This window comes from Acinonyx jubatus, chromosome B1 (genome assembly GCF_027475565.1).
Source record: "Acinonyx jubatus isolate Ajub_Pintada_27869175 chromosome B1, VMU_Ajub_asm_v1.0, whole genome shotgun sequence".
Lineage (NCBI taxonomy): Eukaryota > Metazoa > Chordata > Mammalia > Carnivora > Felidae > Acinonyx > Acinonyx jubatus.
The window spans coordinates 1,591,827-1,611,764 of NC_069382.1; positions in this window are offsets into that span (position 1 = coordinate 1,591,827).

Sequence of the window (19,938 nt, forward strand, 5' to 3'; positions counted from 1 at the left end):
TAGAGAAAGATCTTAACGTATGTGGCTCTTTGCACGGATACGTATATGTATCCATAAGGCACTGGTAACGTACAGCTAAAACTTCACAGAATCTGCCTTATCTGAGTCTTAACTCAGAATCATTAATGTCCCTGAGTTGACACACACGACTGGCTTCTGCCACGGAGAGCGTGGAAAATGCAGCCTTTTGTGAACAGCTTCACGAGGGTCTCAGTACTCAGTCCCAAACCCCTTACCCTGGCTCTGCACATTCCAACACTGGCGTGGTCTGGAAGTCTTAGTTTTACAGAAAACGTCAACAAAGTATTTTCAGACAGTAGCCTTTCCTGAAAGGTCCTGTATCAGAGTTCTCCGGGAAAAAAAAAAAAAAAAAAAACAGAACCAACAGGAAACGAAGAGATACACAGACAGAGACTGGTTACAGGAAGCGGCTCGTGGGATTATGGAGGCCGAGGTGCCTCCACCTGCCGCGCGTGAGCCGGAGGCCCCTGCCAGGGGATGGCGCTATGCCACCCGAAGACCAGAGACCAGGAGCTCCATCCAGTGCGGAGTGCAGAGGGATGCTTCAGCATGAGGAGGGTACTGGCCCTTCCTCTGCCTTTCTTCCTATCCAGGCCCTCAACGGATCGGGTGACCCCCACCTGCGTGGGGACGGCCATCTCTACTCAGTGTGCCGGTTCCCATGCTGACGTCTTCCGGAAAGACTGCTCGGTCCTCCCCTAGCCCAGTCACCCGGACTCATATAAACTACCCACCAGAGGGGTACACACACTTACACAGCACACACTTTTACACAGTGGGTTGGGGCTTGTTGTGGCCCGAGGGTGTCCAGTCACGCCACAGCCCTTTTATTGGGCTTGCGCACCACTCTGCGGATACCCTCGAAACGAGCCAAACATTAGGATTTCATTTCAGGGGATGGCTGGCCAGCCCCACGTCGTTCCTCACTTTGAACACGTTCCCCTTGCCCTTGGAGGCAACGCTCAGAGGGTCTCCGCGTTCTTCTTGCAAGCGGTGACCATTCTGGATCTTTATTTTAACAACCACAAATGCAGTCTTCCGACAAGGGTTCTGATGGATTCTCACTTTGGCCCAAATTGTCAGCCCAGAAGCCCCTGCAGACACATCTGGAGTATCAAGCTTTACATCACGCTATAAAAGATCCCGCAAAGAGAAGACGGATGGAGGGACTTCATCATTGCCTGGCTCTTCTGCACCTGGAACTTCAAGAATACAATTCAAAACTTTCTCACTTGAATTTATGCCTTAGATTGCTTTGAATTTTTACAGATTTCAAAGCCCTTTCTCTTACATTGCCTCATTTGATTTAAAGAAAAAAAAGGAAGGAACCCAAACCAGAAAAGACAGAAGAAAGAAAACAAGGCGAGCGGGAAAGCCTCGTCTCGCCCACTTAACAGCTGAGAACACTGAGGAGCAGAGAGTTCAGAAGGGGTCCCCGTCCTCTGCCACAAAGCCACAGCTCTTCGGGAACAAGGGCTCAGACCCAAGCTTAGCGCTTCGCCCAGGGGCATGTGACACATCTCCAGGTGGAGTGTGGGCCCCAGAGGGGTGGGACGGGGGGCCTCTGAGCTCTCCCTCGGGGGCCCGTGGGTTTGCCCCTTGTCATTCTCACTGGCCTCCCATCTACCACCTATGTCTCCGTCTCTGCTCCCGGTGCCCTTTGTTGTTATGAGGACTTCATCAGAAACTTCCTGTCAAGCTCTGGAGACTTTAATTAAACACGGTGAAGAAATCTCCAAAACTCAAGCCCTTCTTTATGATTATTTTTGTTCTGGACTCACAAAATCATTTCCATCCCGGATGTCTTTTCTTGCACGGGTGAGATCTCGGAATCTGCGACCGTAGATATTAGCACTCTCCCTGTCCAAACTGATTTCCATTCTCAGCTCATCACCCTCGCCCCCCCCCAACCCCCCACCAGCAGGCACGGGGGTGGGGTGGGTGGGGGGAGCTGAGGTCCTGAGCTTCCCATCCGGAGCTCCCAGAGCATCAGTTTGCGAGGTTAAGCATTTGGTCGGGTTCTAAGAATGATCGCTCGGGCTGCCGAGAGAATTCGGCCCATTTGGTTATCAGGGCGCCCATAGAAGTCTGTGATCTGTGGATGGTTTAGCCACCCTGGGGGTGGGGGGCAGCCTCCACGGGGCTCCTGCGTCTGGGCTTATGGGAGAGACGGGAAAGGAAATGCGGCAAAATTGTAATTTGTTCCAGAACAGTAAGCTGGCCATGCGCCGGCCTCACACCCGATTGTGTAAGCTGGATGCCAGTGGGAACTGAGTCAGGACATTAGGCAGGCGGTGAGGACTCTCCAAGGGCCTTGGGAAAATGGAGCTCCCGAGCAGGGACTGAAGTCAGGCTGCTGTGGGGATGCTTTCCCTCGGCTGCCCGGTCCTCTCCTTCCAGGGAGGGGGTTGGGGGTGGGTTGGTGGACCTCCTGGACCCAGAGAAGCACCTGGTCCCCTCCCGGGTGGAGGCCGTCAGCGGCTCCGTGCACACGGGGTCTGCTGCTGCGGGGTGGTGGCCTGCCCGGGGTCCCCTTCTCCCCAGAGACCAAGGGGGCCTCACAGCTGGCCGTGACAGACACCAAGGTAGACCAGCGAGCCGCATGGAGTCCCTTCAGGGACACACATCTCCCATATGACTGTCCCTCTCGTGAGCTCAGACACGACTGGAGGACCAGCCTGGAGCGTCCCGGGGCCCAGTTCCACATCTTGTCATTTCCTGCTGGGATTGCCATCGTGCTTTGGCCTTTGAACCTTTGATCTAGTTTGTTAACATCTACGTGAGGACATTTTATGTCTGTTTGGATGATTTTAGTGTTACAGTGCTTTCATATTTTGTTTAAAATTTTTTTTAAAGTTTATTTTATTTTGAGAGAGAGAGGGAGGCCCAGAGAGAGAGGAAGAGAGAGAGAATCCCCAGCAGGTTCTTCACTGTCAGCACAGAGCCCAACGTGGGGCTCGATCTCACAAATCGTGAGATCGTGACCTGAGCCGAAATCAAGAGTTGGATGCTCAGTTGACTAAGCCACCCGGGCACCCCTGCATTTTAAATCTTATAATTGTGAAACGTTTTCCTTGTTTCATATGCCAATATCTTACGGTTATTCTAGGATCTTGTGCATTCTTACGGTTTTAGTTTCTTGTATATTAATTAATAACAGGGTCACTGGCATAGCGTTTGTTTTGTTTTCTTCTCGTGAGACTTCCTCCCTCAAAGTCTTGTATATTTTTGCCTTTTGTGTCTGTGTAATTCCACTGAAACATGCTTATTTTATGATTTTTCTTATTTTCACCTGTGATTAGTACTATTATTTACTGAAGACTATGGGACTTCTAAACCCACCTCACTCACACCTTAATATCTCACTGCGTCTCTAAGGAACGGTAAGTGATTTCCAAAGCCGATGTGTCCTGCAGGTTGGAACCCAGCAAGGTACACAGCATTGGCTGGAAATCACTCAGATGTTCATCTACCTGCTGAGAAAATAGTACAACCAGCTACAGTTTCTGCTAAGGACTCGAAAGACAGAGACAGGGGTTTTACACAAATTGTCACGATTTATTCAGCATTGTAGATGCCATTGTTTTTCTCTCAAACTTAAATCTTAATTCATTTGCTTAAGCATTGTTTTTTAATACGCAAGAAATGTCACAAGCCATACAAGCAAATAAAAAATAATGATGTTTTGGGCAGAAGGAACAGTATGGCTGTCATTCGTGTAATCTCGGGATGACAGCCACAAACCCACAACCAGAATACGTTGAGACGTGTGTGCACACACGTTCCACAGCCTCTGTGTCCCAGCCGGGTGACCCTGGGAGACTGGAGTACCTAGAGAGGAAGGCGGCAGGAATGATGAGAAAACTTGGGATTCCATCAGATAAGGACTTTTAGAAGGACTTCAATAGTTTCAGTACAGAAGTGTGGTCGCAGTAGCTTTCTGCAAACACCTAAAGATCTGTCGGGTGAGAGAGCTAGGTTTAAATTGTGTAGTCACCAAAGAGGTGAAAGAGGCATGTGTGAGAGTCACAGGGAGGCAGGCGGTTGTTAGCACGGTGTTTGGGGTAGATGGCCAGCAAGTCAACCTTTGTTCCCTTAATGCCAAACGTAACAGTGTCCTGGGGTTCCCGGTTCGCCTGCACGTCCCTGGCAGGATGCAGGCATAATCCCCAAGTGGGGTCCTGACTTTGCTGATGAGGCTTCTGCCCGGCTCTCTAAAGTCCTCCCGACAGTAGGGTCACGGGTGGCTTCCTTCCGGGCAGTCACCGGTCCCCTCCGCAGAGAGCTCTCCCTGGTGCCGGACTCAGCCAGCCCCCCAGAGCCCTGCAGAACTTGCTGCCCTTGGCTGGGCTACTGATCTGATTCAGTGAAGGCTCAACTCAACTCAGCCCCACCCGCACTCCATTTCTGCTGCTCAAGGTGCAGAAAAGGACAGAGACACAAAGACCAGCAGCCAAACAGGGAAACAGGTACCCCAAAGGGGGCAGAAGTCACGAGGTGGGTTTGCAGGGGAGAAATGGTAAGTCTGCCTGGAGTGCAGAGACGCCTCCCTGGATTGTACAGAACCGAGGGGGTGTGATAGACAAGCAGGATTTTTTTTTTTTTTAGCAAGAGAAGCAGATTTAAATCCGAGGTCCAGGCTGAGTTCTTCATGTCTCTGTCTGGGAGTCTGAGAACCTCCGCCCTGAGACTTTATGCTAATGGTGACTCATTTGTTATCAAATATATTCTGGGTCCTTCTGAGGGCCGCCCATCGCCGTGCCTGCTGGTGGTCTAGTGTGCTTGCACCTCTGGTGTATCACCAGGACTTTGTGCTGTCCTGAAATTAAGTCACGTCTACCAAGTGCAAACCATCGGAAGATCAAAGTGTACTTTACAAGACTCGTCATCCTGAACATTCCGTGCTCCCACGCTAAAAACGCACGTGGATGTCAACCTGCCCACTCAGAAAATGGCATGACTAAAAACTTACTTTTTGTATGATCATCGGTAAATGAGTGATTATTTTTATAAAGGATCATTTGAATAAAATCTCCCCACCATATTTTCCTCCGAAAAATAACTTACTGTAACCTTGGGAGTTTTCGTTCATCATGAACCTTCTGTCCCTTTTGAAATTCAACAGACTGGATAGATAAATCTCAAACAAACTAAACAAAAACAAAATATTGTTACTCATTTTTCTAGAAGCCTCCTTTATTTAGATACCAAAGAAGAGAGATACTATTTCTAGACTTCGGCTATTCTTCCATGTGTAGATCTCAATGTAGACATAGGTGACAGATAGGAAACTAGCCAGATAAGGTAGGTGGATAGGCAGATAGATAGATAGATAGATAGATATGATACATAGATAGAAAGATAGAGAGACAGATATGATTGATAGATATGTTAGATATATATGATATGATAGATATGATAGGTAGATATGATAGGTATGATAGATATAGATAGATATAGATAGGTAGATATGATAGATGTGATAGGTAGGTAGATGATATGATAGATAAATAGATATGATAGATATATATGCTATAATAGATAGAGATGATAGATATGATACATATGGTAGCTATGATAGATATATATGCTATGATAGATATGATACATAGAAAGAGAGACAGATATGATAGATATGATAGGTATATATGATATGATAGGATGATAGGTAAATAGATATGATAGATATAGATGGGTATAGATAGATATGATATATGATAGGTAGATATGATAGGTAGATAGATATGATAGATACAGATAGGTATAGATGTGATAAATGATAGGTAGATAAATGTGATAGATATGATAGGTAGATAGATAATATGATAAATAGATATGATAGATATATATGCTATGATAGATAAATAGATATGATTGATATGATAGATATATATGATAGATATGATAGGTAAATAGATATGATAGCTATGATAGATATAGATAGATATAGATGATAGGTAGATATGATAGATATGATAGGTAGATAGATATGATAGGTAGATGATATGATAGATAAATAGATATGATAGATACATATGCTATGATAGATATGTTAGACAGATATGATTGATATGATAGGTATATATGATTTGATAGGATGATAGGTAAATAGATATGATCGATATGATAGGTATAGATAGGTATAGATAGATATGATATATGATAGGTAGATAAATGTGATAGATATGATAGGTAGATATGATCTGATAGGTAGATAGGTAGATAGATATGATAGATATGATAGGTATATAGATGATATGATAAATAGATATGATAGATGTATATGCTATGATAGATATGATAGGTATATATGATATGATAGGATGATAGGTAAATAGATATGATAGATATAGATGGGTATAGATAGATATGATATATGATAGGTAGATATGATAGGTAGATAGGTAGATATGATAGATACAGATAGGTATAGATGTGATAAATGATAGGTAGATAAATGTGATATATATGATAGGTAGATAGATGATATGATAAATAGATATGATAGATGTATATGTTAGATATGATAGGTAGATGTGATAGATACGATATACAGATATAGATAGATACAGGTAGATAGATATGATGATATGATAGAAATGATAGATAAATATAGATATGATAGATGACAGGTAAGATATGATGAACAGGTAAATAGATCTACTTATGCACCCACTTATGATGTGACCACCTTGCATAGGAAGGGATCTGGGGCGGGCTGTGCAGGGAGAAGGAGAGGCAAGGGGAGGGAGAGGGAGGTCAGTGTGGGGGGATGCACATTCTACTACTCAGCTGTCTGAATTGCTTAACCCTTGAAAAGATCAAAGTCTTCATCCCTCAATGAGAAATAACAAAAGTCTGACCGTGTCATTTAATACAATGTATCATCATCCCCGAAGAATGATGTTTCTTTTATTCTGGGCCTCAGGATTAAGAGAGGTTAGTTTCACCTTGACCTCATGGTCTCCAGGTTAGCAAGAATGGTTCAATGACAATGTAATACCTTTCCTGGGAATGAGAATTGGAACGGCCCCGGGGAGCTGCTAAAAATGTTAGCAGCTAGAGTTAGTGTGCCCTGTGGGGGTAAATGAAGAACAGTCACGCCAGCAAGATTGCTCTATGTTCCAAGAAGTCCAGTCTGTGACTGGACCGTGTCACCGGCATTTACCTGAGCCGCACGGTCAGTGCAACTTTAGGCATTTTAAATGCTGCCCGCAAGTAGTTTACAGGGCTCGTGTCCTATGTATTTCTGAGAATGAAGCAAACTATGGAAAGACCAGGTAGATTAATTCTGAGCCATATTGATTTCTTGTTAAAATGATATTGAAATCATGCTGTGTCCTACCCTCAAGCCTCGAGGGCAGTCCTGCTGACCAGCTCGCGGAAGAGCTTGGCATAGACAGGTGCTTGAAAACGAGTGGAAACTTCTTGGGAACACTTTCTCCCTTTGCCCAGTGTCCTGTGTGTATAGTCCTGATATTTAGTGCTGAAGCCCCAACAGAGCTCTGTTCTTAATTTTTCCCCATTGTGACCACTTTAGGAATCCGGTCCAAAGTAAACATAAAACATCTAATTTGCATCTAAGTGTTCTGTTATCATAGCCATCACAGAAAACTACCAAGGGAAATTTACAAGGAAAGTGTCTCCCCCCCTTTGTTTTAGAAAACAGATTAGTAACCATTTCTTGGAAACTTCAGATAAAATAAGGTCGTTCATTAAAACTAAGCGTAAACTTTAGTTTTGCTCAACGGTGGGTTGATTCCAAGATTGAGAAGCAGCCTGTGGCACCGAGCCTGCCTGACGTTTCACACCTACTTCTTTTCCACGCGGCAACCAATGCTTTGACGGTAACTGATGCTGAAAACGTGGCTTTCCCGTGGGCTGAATTAGAGTTTCCACAGTTGTTTTTTCCCTCCGTCAGGTTTTATCACTACATTCCACAATTCTGGAGGACTCTCCCAGCCTACTTCACGCAGGCTTATTCCCTTACTCTTGAGTGTCCCAGAGCACGATCGAGGGAAGGGCTGCCTCTTTATCTTGTCCAAGTTAGCAAGAAAAATAACACACGCCTATTTTAAGGTTATTTGTTCTGTAAAAAAAAAAAAAAAAAAAAAAAAAAGCCTGCAGAAGAAACCAGTCCCCCGATTGAGAAGCAATGCTGTCTCTGTGTGTAATCTTCTGCTTCAGAGCTGCATTTTCACTAAAAGAATTCATACTTTTTTGTTTGTTTTTAAGCGTCAAGCTGGACAGCGGCTGCACCGTGTCAAACTGGAAGGCGTATCGAGTTGTGCTGCCCAAGATGTTCTCCAGGTCAGTCTGCGTGGACGAGTCCCTGCTTGTCCAACTGTGCTCAGAAATTCTTTTCTTAAAAAATTGATTTTTTTAGAAAGATCTTTTTTTTTCCTACTCTTGGTAAACTTCTTCAAAAGTTGACGGTTCCAGACCGTGAGGTGTTTCTGGCTTGTCCTTCTGGAGGGGGGCAGTGGATTGCTTCCAAGCGACATCTAGGAATTCAGACGTGAACGCACAGCGCCGTTACTTAACCCGCCGTGTAACTCTGGGGAAGAGAAGACTGTTAAACCTTACTTTACTTTTCCGTAGGATTGGGGTAACAGTGAGACCTTGCCCGCAGGGTTATAGTGAGGGTTTACCCGTTGAACCGCCGACAGGGCTTAGCTGAGCATTTGGCACATAAGTGTTCAATAAGTGTGAGCTACTGTTTCTGTTAGCCGTGGGCACAGACCAGTGTAGGGAACGAGGAGCCCCCAAACAACGCTGGATCTTTGTCCCTAAATAACACGACCAAAGCCTGGGATGCGAAGCATCTCAGAACGCCTGATTTGGACCCAGATGTCCAATTCTCCTCCGGTAGAGATTTCCTTGGCACATACACGTCTCACTGCTTCTCAGAGAACAGCCCTGCAGTTTCTGATGGGACTGGACTTCGTCAATGGCGGCAACTCGCTTGTCTGAGCCAGTCTGGGGTTTTGTTACATTCTTGATTGGCAGGTGCACCTGCTAGCTGCTTTGTACTCAAGGAATTATCTTAAATCCTGTAAGGGGTGACGTTGATTGACAGAGACACCGTTTCAGTTTTCTGCCTCTGCCGTAAGCCACGGAAGAGCTTGAACTTCTCCAGGGCACGTGGCTTCACCACGGTCTCTGGAACTTTGTGTACCTACTTTGCCTGTGAACTCAACCGGTGACTTTAAAGGGTGCATTTACAGCCTTTGCAAACCAACGTTTCGTTCTTCTCCAAAGAAAGACCCACGGGGCTGAGATAAGAAACAAATGCTGGGTGTTGGCTTCACATTTACAGCGGTAAGAATTTTACTACACGTGAAGCTATAAGATTGTCGTATCATATGCTCCATGAAGGTGAGATCTAGGAGTAGATAAGTGGCGTTGTCGACGTCACTCTCAGGCTGTCGGGCTCTCGTGTGCTTGTGGTGTCTGAAAATGCAAACACGTGAGAAAATGGCACTGATGGATTTGCCACCTGCAGAATAAAACCCTGTTCCTTTTGTAGAAAAGCTGGTGGTGACGTGTGAGGAGCAGAGAGGGGAATGGATCAATCGTGGCAACGGTGCTGAGGGGATCCGCTGGGAAACCCAGGGATCTTGGAAACTTGTCCTTGCCTGACACTGAATGTCTGACCTCAAAGCTGGCCCTAAAACGGGACCTTGTGGTTTTTCTCTGATTTCCTGTAATGAATCCCCATCATTGAAGTCTTCTGTTGACTCCAAGTCCCTGCCTGCCTGCCCCCTCCCCTCCCCCCCCCCCAGTGTCATTACAGTGTAAGATAGCATTGCCTCCCACGGTGTAGACTTCCTTCTGCCTTTCCTGTGTTTGCCCCCCTCCACTAGCGAAGGAAACTTGTCCACCACGTTTCCCCAATTCTTGCTCTGTGACGCCTTCTCGAACCACATGAACTTGGGTAGTAGGGTTTATTCCTCTTGCCCAGCATGTCGCCCTAGGGTGCCACAGGTGGGCCCGTGTACAATACCCTCCTTCAGGTGGGAGATCATTTCTGAGTTGAAGCTTTTACCCATTCAAAACCATTTTCTCCTCATGTAGCCTCCAGTGTGCCTCACAATTGCAATTAACCCCGAATGAGTAAAGAATAAAAATATAAAGTATTTCATGGATATCTAAAGGAGGGAGCGCAGTGTAGTAGAAGTAATACGGGCTTTTGGGGCGCCTGGGTGGCTCAGTCGGTTGGGCGTCTGACTTCAGCTCAGGTCACGATCTCACGGTCCGTGAGTTCGAGCCCCGCATCGGGCTCTGGGCTGACGGCTCGGAGCCTGGAGCCTGTTTCCGATTCTGTGTCTCCCTCTCTCTCTGCCCCTCCCCCGTTCATGCTCTGTCTCTCTCTGTCCCCAAAATAAATAAACGTTAAAAAAAAAATTAAAAAAAAAAAGAAGTAATACGGGCTTTGATGTAGCTAGGTTTGGCCCAGATCTTTCCTTGTGCTGCTTAAATATGGCATTTAACATTTGGTGGGAAAGACACCAGCCATCAGGGGTGCTTTGAGGATTCATGCGGTGGCAGATGACGTAACTGGCATTGGTCAAATATGTATATTTATTTATGTACTTGTGTTCATACAGTTAGCCTTTGAGCGGCTCAGGCGTGAACTGCGTGAGTCCACTTACGTGTGGACTTTCTTTGATAAGTACAGGACGTACCGTAAATGTATCTTCTTTTCCTCCTGATTTTTTCTCTAGCTTACTTGATTGTGAGCATATGACGTGTGATACATACGACATGCAAAATACACGTTCATCCATCCACCGTTTATGTTACGGCTGTCTTCCGGTTGATAGTGGGCTATTGGTAGCTAGGTTTTTGTGGTGTCAAAGGTTATATGTGGATTCTTGGCCATGTGGGGTGAGAGGGTTCGGTGCCCTAACCCCTGCGGTCAGTCAAGGTCAACTGTGTATGTATTTGCATGCGCAGATACGGAAATAAATGCACAAGTGCTGGCAAAATGCCTGCCTCCCGTAGTTGCCCCGGAAGTGGTTTCTGCCGTGTGCCCGCGTGCTGACTGTTGATGGGCCACTTGGGTCTGCCTTCCCGCGCTGTCTGGTCCTGCCTTGACTTTTTTCTTTTCCCTCCCTCCTTTCCCTTCAGACTGTTTTGGATGATGGTAAGGACTGCACACGTGTTTAGTCACCCGAAAAGGTGGAACCGATGCGACAGACTTTAACTTGTCTTCCGTGAACGTGGCAGAATGTCGCGCCATCCCGTGTCCTTCTGACCTCCCCTCCTCTGTCAGAGGCAGAGAAATTCTGGAAAAAAGACAGGAAACGCGTCCACAAAGTGTCCACGTAGTTGTAAAAATTGCTGAAGCACGTGAGTGTCCCGCTCACACGTGCTCGTGTCTTGAATGGCGTGGCTCTTGGGTTCACAATGTGTTTGCCAGAAGCTGATTTTCCACGTGTGGGCTGGAAACCTGGGAATTATGTCCAAGCTGATTACGTGTTCAAGCCAGCTAACACCTCTTGTCCGTTTGGTTAACGGACGTTCTCAAAAGGTGCTGGCGATTTCTCCGTTTTCCTAGTGGGAAAATAGTCACAAATCGACTCATTCACGAAGGGGTCACCTCTGTGGAAAAATGGAATGAGGTGTTTTTCCTCTGCTTCCAGAAGACTTACAGTTACATTTAAAATTGCTCTGGTCACAGGGCGCCTGGGTGGCTCTGTCGGTTAAGCGTCCGACTTCGGCTCAGGTCACGATCTCGCGGTCCGTGAGTTTGAGCCCCGCGTCGGGCTCTGTGCTGACAGCTCGGAGCCTGGAGCCTGCTTCGGATTCTGTGTCTCCCTCTCTCTCTGACCCTCCCCCGTCCATGCTCTGTCTCTCTCTGTCTCAAAAATAAATAAACGTTAAAAAATAAAATAAAATAAAATAAAATTGCTCTGGTCACTAGGACAAAATAAGTGTGTCTTTTTAAAATGGATTTCAGATCACATTGGTGAAAAGTGTCTGAAGATGCACGAGGAACCCTGTAGATCCGGACTTTCAGCCTGCATTGCAGTCACCTGGAGAGCTTATCCTCAGCCCAGGGGACTAGCCCTGGGGATTCTAATTCAGCGGGCTGGGTGGGGATGCTGTTCCTATTTCTGACAAGCTCACACGTCCTGAGCGTGCTCTGGTAGGAAGATCTAACTTGGGCAGCCACTACTGTAGAGGCTTTTGGTCTATATGCGGACCATTTTGAGATTATGATTAAGTATCTAGACACTCCAACCCCAAACAATCCACATGTGTGTCCGTGATTTTGTGATTAATAATAAGGTGGCTGTATTTGGTCTTTGTCCTATTTCTGTCACACAGCTCCCCCAACCCTTGGAATTTCTTAAACAATGAGAATGGACAAGGTGGCTCTTGTTATGTTTATTAGGTGACTTTGGGCACCAGGTTATGTTTATGAGGTGACTTTGGGCACCCAGGTTGCCAGGGAGCCAACCAGGTGTGGGGCGGGTGTTGGTGGGTTGGAGTTTTGGGTACCGCCTGGGGAAGGGAGAGGGGCTGGAGCCTGAATCAATCACCAACGGCCAGTGATCCAATCAACCATGCCTGCGTGATGGACAGGGTTCCGAGAACTTCTGGGATGGTGAACTCAGGGAGGTTCAGAGAGCAGTGCCCCCACGCAGGGTATGGAAGCTCCCTGTCTTTTTTTCCAGATCCTACCCTGGGCCTCTCTTCCATGGGACAGTTCCTGAGTTCTGTCATTTCATAATAAACTGGTAATCTGGTCAGTCCATTGCCCCAGAGTTCTCTGAGCCACTCTAGAAAATTGATCAAACCCACGGAGAGAGTTCTGGTCAAAAGCATGGTGACAACCCGGACTTACATGAAACGCGGTGGACAGTCCCGCGGGACTGAGCCCCTAACCTGTGGGGTCTGACGCCGTCTCCGGGGGACGGAGGATACCGGCTGGCCTTGGAGAGCCACTTGGTGGTGTGAGGACCCCCCCATCGGAATTGCACCAGGCATCTCTGCGAAACCGTCCCATACGTGCTCAGAGGCCCTCCTCGTAAAAAGGAGCTGAACTCTTCCCAAGCCTCCTGTTTATGCCACAGATCGCCGCGACGGTGGCAAGGAGAGACCAACTGGCTTTGCCAATCAGCATTTAGGGTTATTTCTTGCAGGGCAAATAGAGAAGCTCTGCCGTGCTAACTTGCGTTTAAATTTTAACATTCATTTAGCTCTAGATCTGTTGGCCCTTTTGTACTTGATTCAGTGCACGCTTCCCAGGGCAGTAGCGTAAAAACCCTATTTCCAAAGCTTATGAATGCAGTATTTGTCCTGGGACTCGCTCGACTGTCTCTCTCCTTCCTTTCCTTGTATCTGCTCCAGGCCCCCTCAGGGTACTGTTCCACGCAGTGACCTGAGATCAGAAAGTGTGAAGTCCCCCTCACACCTTGGCTGCTCCTCATGAGTCCTGAGCAGCCTCCTGGTTAACCTGTCCTCAGGAGTTGTCAGTACAAGGGTCTGCTGGCCTGTCTGGCTTGGGGCGGCAGGGCAGGGGGGTGTGTTTGCCCCGGGCTGTGTGTGTTGTTTAGTTGGTTTTAGCAGGGACTTGAATGTGCTTTAGGCAGGACTTACACGCCATTTCGCCCCAGTCTTCACCATGCCCTAATGCACACACCGGCAGCTTCATTCATTCGTGTAAACACTGGGCTTTTCTAAGCGTCTCTGCTGTAGGTTCCTTTTCGTTATTTTAATTTCTTCTCCCGCGTGGGTCTGAATTGTCATCTGAAGGTCATGTTAATTTTTTCTCTTGATTTACTTGTCTATTTCATGACTATAACTACGTTTAGAAACTATACACGATGTATAGTAACTGTGTGTAATAACTGTGACTGTGCCAAATATCTTGAATTAATTTTTAGCACATTTTTCTTTCTGAAAATGAATCCTTTCTTGAATCAACCATAGTAGCCATCATGCTTTCCATCCGATTCTCAGAATAGCTAAGCTGTGTGCCTTTTTACCGCCTTCTCCCTATTTCCCCCACCCCCAGACCCTGGAAACCCTTTTCCACTCTCTGTTTCTTTGAGTTTGACTTAAAAACCTCCACACACGAGAGCTACCATGCAGCGTTTTTCTTTCTTTGACTTCTCACCGTAATGGCCTCAAGGTCCATCTATGTTCTTGCAAAAGAGACAGGATTTCCTGTTTCTCAGGGATGAACAATATTCCATTTATATATACTGATTCTTCTTTTTTAAGCCACCTAACATTTTTCTAGAATATGTAACCATTCAAATAATATAATTTATTTTTTTTTAATTTTTTTTTTAATGATTACTTATTTTTGAGACAGAGAGAGACAGAGCATGAACAGGGGAGGGGCAGAGAGAGAGGGAGACACAGAATCGGAAGCAGGCTCCAGGCTCTGAGCCATCATCAGCCCAGAGCCCGACGCGGGGCTCGAACTCACGGACCGTGAGAGATCATGACCTGAGCCGAAGTCGGACGCTTAACCGACTGAGCCACCCAGGCGCCCCCAAATAATATAATTTAAATCATTAAAACACTTTAATTAAGTAACCAAGTTCTTTAACTTAAATAGTACATATTCACTGACGCTCTGTCCAAATTGTAAGCCGTACTTTGCCTATTCTTCTGTAACATCACAGGAGGGGTATCACCCCTGGGGTAAGATACGGGGCTGAAGCCTCACCCCTGCAGCCGTAGTCTTGAGGGATCTTTAGATGAGGTATCCCGTGGATGGATTACCAGGCGGAGGGCGAACGGTAGCGGGGAGGTGGGTCAGAGTCAGAGGAGAGGACGGTGTGAGGCAAAGACCAGGGCACGAGGCTGTGTGGTGTCCTCTGTGAAACGCAAGCCCGCCCAGCAACAGGGGGCGCAGGGGACGTGGCGGGATATGGGCTGCGGGGTTAGTGTGGGTTCAGGGCTTGATCCGGTGTGGATGCCGCTGTCCCATGGCCTGCAGCCGGGTGACTTACCTTGGTGTGTCCAGAGAGCGGGCTCAAGAAGCATACTTGCTCCTCAGAATGACCGAGCATTTCGCTAAGACCGTGCACACAGCACTTTCCCCTTTGTGTCCAACGTGTTAGGTGCAAAGTGTGTTCCCGGGGACTAGGACGGTTATTCGTCGTCAGATGCTTTAAAGTAAGACGAGCTGCCTGAGGTCAGACTGCAGCGTGTGATCAACCACAGCCCCAGTCCAGACGGTCTGGGTGCCGGAACTTTTCCAAATAGTCCACAAAACTGTAGAGCTTAAACAAAGTTCACGAAAGGGAATTGTTACTGCCGTCAGCTGCTTTCTAAATGTTTTGTGTATCTTTATTTGTGGCACTTTTCATTGTCTTCAACTTTCTTTAAAAGAAGCTTATTTATTTATTTTGAGAGAGACAGAGACAGTACAAGTGGGGGAGGGGCAGAGAGAGCGGGAGAGAGAGAAGCCCAGGCAGGCTCCGCACCGTCAGCCTGGGGTCCGATGGGCTTGAACTCACGAACTGTGAGATCATGACCTGCGCCGAGGTGAAGAGTCAGTCACGTAACTGACTGAGCCACCCAGGCACCCAAAGTTGTTTCAGACTTTTGAGGTGAACTATCTCTAACTGGCTTCCTTTTTGGCCTGCTCAGATTTTCATCAGCATCTACATTTAATTGTCACGAATGTTTCCAAAATGAATAGATCTTCCTTCCTTTGACCTATAACGACCTCTTTTTGCTCACTGGCTTTAATATGTCAGTACCTGGGAGAGCAGGCAGAAAATTCTAGTTCTTACATAAGAAGAAAAGTAGCAAAATACTCCCCTCTCGCTCCATTAGGACAGTCCCTCATAAAATTCCCCGGTCTCTGGGCTTTTTAAATAGAACAAAAGCCACAAGCCCGAAAGAGTTTCAGAGGGTATCCCGGGAGATCTGCATTCATACAAAAAGCACTGGTTGGTTCCGGTGCCGGGACGTGAGGCAGGTGCCTCTTCCTAGCTGAGCGTGCACTTCCTTGGGGCAGTTGGACACTCTGATGCGGTCAGGGCCGTGACAGAGCCGTGACAGAGGGAGTCCAAGCTCAGGAAAGCCCGTGAGCCCTGCGCCGCCCAGTTCCTACGTACTGTGTTCTGTCCCAGCTGCCTGTAGGTTCAGCCCTCGCCGGTCCTGGACCAGCAGGGCTGGCTTATCCTACTTCCTGACACCCACCCCGCCCACAGTGGATGGCACAGCGGTGGGTCAGGAGGGACCTCACAGCGGGGGCTTGCTCCTCTGGAGAGGACGGGGTAAGACACGGGCAGTACGTATGACAGTGTAAACACTTGACCTATCTGGGCGAAATGATGAGTACTCCAGTCTGAGCAGGTGCAGGGCACAAATATTTTACAGTCGACACACTTGTAAGATGGACACACAAAATGTGTAACTTTGCTTTTAATTGAAGAAAGAAATATTAAATCACCAATTATAATTATTTTAAATTTATTATTTTCCCGATCTGAGAATACAAATCAAAATCTTATGTATGTGTGGGAGGGATCTAAGAGTATATATATATATGCTTCTGAATTTGAATATGTATACGTATATATGTACATATATACATACATATGCATATATATATGCAAAGAATTTGTTGAGGAGTCAGGCTCACAAGTGGGTTGGGATGTCTATCAGAAGTTCTGGTCCAACATGGCACCGTAGGCAGACCCCGAACTCGCCTCCCCCACAGCACACACCAAATTACACCTGTTGAGAGAATAATTCCTCCTGAAGAACTGAGGACAGCCAAAGACAGAACAGCGAAAGCAAACAGCAAGAGAGACAGAGACACAGGGAGGAAGGGGGTCCTCAGCCCAGAACTGCAGTGAGGAGGACAGTAGTGAGGGGCTGGGACCACTCCCCTTTTTCTCGGGCACAGGACAGAAGCTGAGGCTGAAAAGAGTGACCAGCATATAGAAAAGCCAGCCCGAGAGTCCGCCGAACGGCCAGGAGCTGCTCGAACTCTCCCTGGTCAGAGGGACTGGTCAGCCGTGTGGTTCATGCTCTCACTCCCCATGGAAAGTACAGCTCAGAGCGGCGTCCAAATGCTGTGGGTGTCATTGTGACAGCAGGTTTGTGACCTCCGTGAGCCCGTGACCTTAACGAGTCAGGGTCCACAGGCTCACATCAGACCCGGTTGTGCTGGGACGCAGAGCAAAAGCTACAGTTTAAAAGGGCCAAGGGGGTATGGGAACACTCTCCCCCCCTCGACCATAAAAGCCCAGATCGGAAGAGGATGGAGGTACTGTAACTGGAGGGCCCTGTTGTCACAGTGCACAAGCAGTCTCCGCGAGCCCAGTGCTCGCCAGCCCGTGCTGGCCCTGCGGTTCTGGAACACAGAAAATGGGCTGTTTTTTTTTGGTTTTTGGTCTTGTATTGTGCTTTTAAACATTTTTGTTCTCTTTGTTTTTCTTCCTTTTCTTTTTTCTTTTTCTTCCCCCCCCTTTTCTCTTTCTTCTTTCTCTTTTATATGTTATTACTTTATTTATCATTATTATTATTATTATTTTCATTATGTAAAGAGCTGCAGCTTCAAAGAGCACTAGAATAAACAGCCACAACTCCAGCCAGCTGGCAGAAGTCACCAAGCTCACCATCTACACTGGGGATGACCACACACTAGACCACTCCTTCAAGGTTAGGAGAAGTAGCTGTTCTGCCAAATCCCTAGAAAGAAACACAGAAAGTGAAGGAAAATGGGGAGACAAGGAATCTGCTCCAAAAGAAAGAACAGGGAAGATTTTCAGAAGAAGATCTAAATGAAAGGACTCAAAGTCATGGCCATAGAGATACTAAACTGGAGAGAAGAGTGGGAGAACTCAGTGGGGCCTTCAATAAAGAGATAGAAAATATTGAAAGAACCTATCCGGTTTGAATAATGCAATAACTGAAATAAAAAACACTCGAGGGAATCAACAGTACCTGAGAGGATATAGAAGAACATATCAGTGATCTGGAACACAGGGTGACGGGAGGCATACTAGCTAAGCAGCAAAAAGAGAAAAGGTTTTAAAAAATAATTATAGAGTAAGAGATGTCTTGGGTAACGTCAAGCAAACATTCACATTATAGGGGTCACAGGAGGAGGAGGAGGAGGGAGAGAGATGTAGAAAACTTATTTGAAGAAATAATAGCTGAAAACTTCCCTAACTTCCCAAAGGGAAGGAAATAGACATCCAGATCCAAGAGACTCAGAGAGCTCCAAACAAGATGAACCCAAGGAGGTCCACATTATGGCACATGGTAATTAAAATGTCAAAGATTAGAGATGAGAAGAAAATCTTAAAAGTGGTAATGAAGACACAAAAATTACATACAAGGGAAAACCTATAAGGCCATCAGCTGAGTTTTCTGCAGAAACTTTGCAGGCCGGGAGGAAGTACCATGATATGTTCAAAGTACTAAAAGGAAAAAAAAAAAAGCGTGCAACCGTGAATATTCTACCTGGCAGGATTACCTTTCAGATTTGAAGGACAGATGAAGAGTCCAAAGGTAAAGGGGTTTATCACCACTAGGCCAGCCTTACAAAACTATTAAAGGGATTTCTTTACATGGAAAAGAAATGACTATAATTAAACATAAGAAAATTATGAATAAAAAGAAGTAAAATATGATAACATATACATCAAACACAGAGGAGGGGGTAAAAGGGGAAAGAAGAAAAGGGGGAAAAGAAAAGAAGTTTTTTTTTTTTTTAATTTAAAGAATGTGTTTGAACTTAAATGACCATCAAATTAATATAGACTGTTTACTTAGGATGCTTGTTATGTATGAACCTCATGTTAACCACAAACCCCAAACCTCTGCGAGATACACCAGAAATAAAGAGAAAGGAAGCCACATATAAGTAATAGAAACTCATCAACCACAAGAAGAGAGAGCAAGAGAAGAAGAGAGGAAGAAAGAGCTACAAAAACTAAAAAAACAAATAAAATTGCAATAAGTGCTTCCTTATCAATAATTATTTTAAGTGTAGATGTCCTAAAATTTTCAAACAAGAGACAAGTGGCAGAATGGGTACAGAGACAAGACCCACACATATGGGTCCCCATACAACAAGCAAAGGGGAAAAGAGGAGAGGGAGAGAGAGAGAGAGAGAGAGGCACCAAGAAACAGACTCTTAACTACAGGGAATGAACTGTTGGCTATTGGCGGAAGGTTGGGGGGTGGGGGCTGAGAATTAAGGAGTGCCCTCATGGTGATGAGCACAGGGTGCTGTACGGTTGTATGTAAGTACTGAGTCACCAAATGGTATACTTGAAACTAATATTCCACTGGATGTTGACTAACCGGAATTGAAATAAAAACTTAAGTGGAAAAAAAGTGAAGGGCTAAAACAACATTCACCATGCAAATGGAAGGAGGAGGAGGAGGAGGAGTGGGGGGGAGGACGAGGGGAAGGGGATGGAGAAGGAGAAGTGTGTTCCCTGTAGTTAAGAGTCTGTTTCTTGGTGTCTCTCTCTCTCTCTCTCTCTCTCTCTCTCTCCCTCTCCTCTCTTCCCCTTTGCTTGTTTGTTTTGTTTCTTAACTTTCACATGAGTGAAATCATATGGTATTTGTCTTTCTCTGACTGGCTTATTTCACTTATCATAATAGTCTCTAGCTCCATCGTGCCATTGCAAATGGCAAGATTTCATTCTTTTTGATGGCTGAGTAACACTCCATTGTCTGCACGCACCGCATCTTCTTTATGCATTCATCCAGTGAACAATGCTTATATCAGACAAAATAGACTTTAAAACTAAGACTGTAACAAGCGACAGAAATGGATACTACATAATAACAAAGTGTCAACGCAACGAGAGGATATATCAATTGTAAATATCTATGCACCTAACACTGGAACATCTGAATTCATAAAGCAAATATTACGGGACATAAAGAGAGATATTGATGGTAATAAAA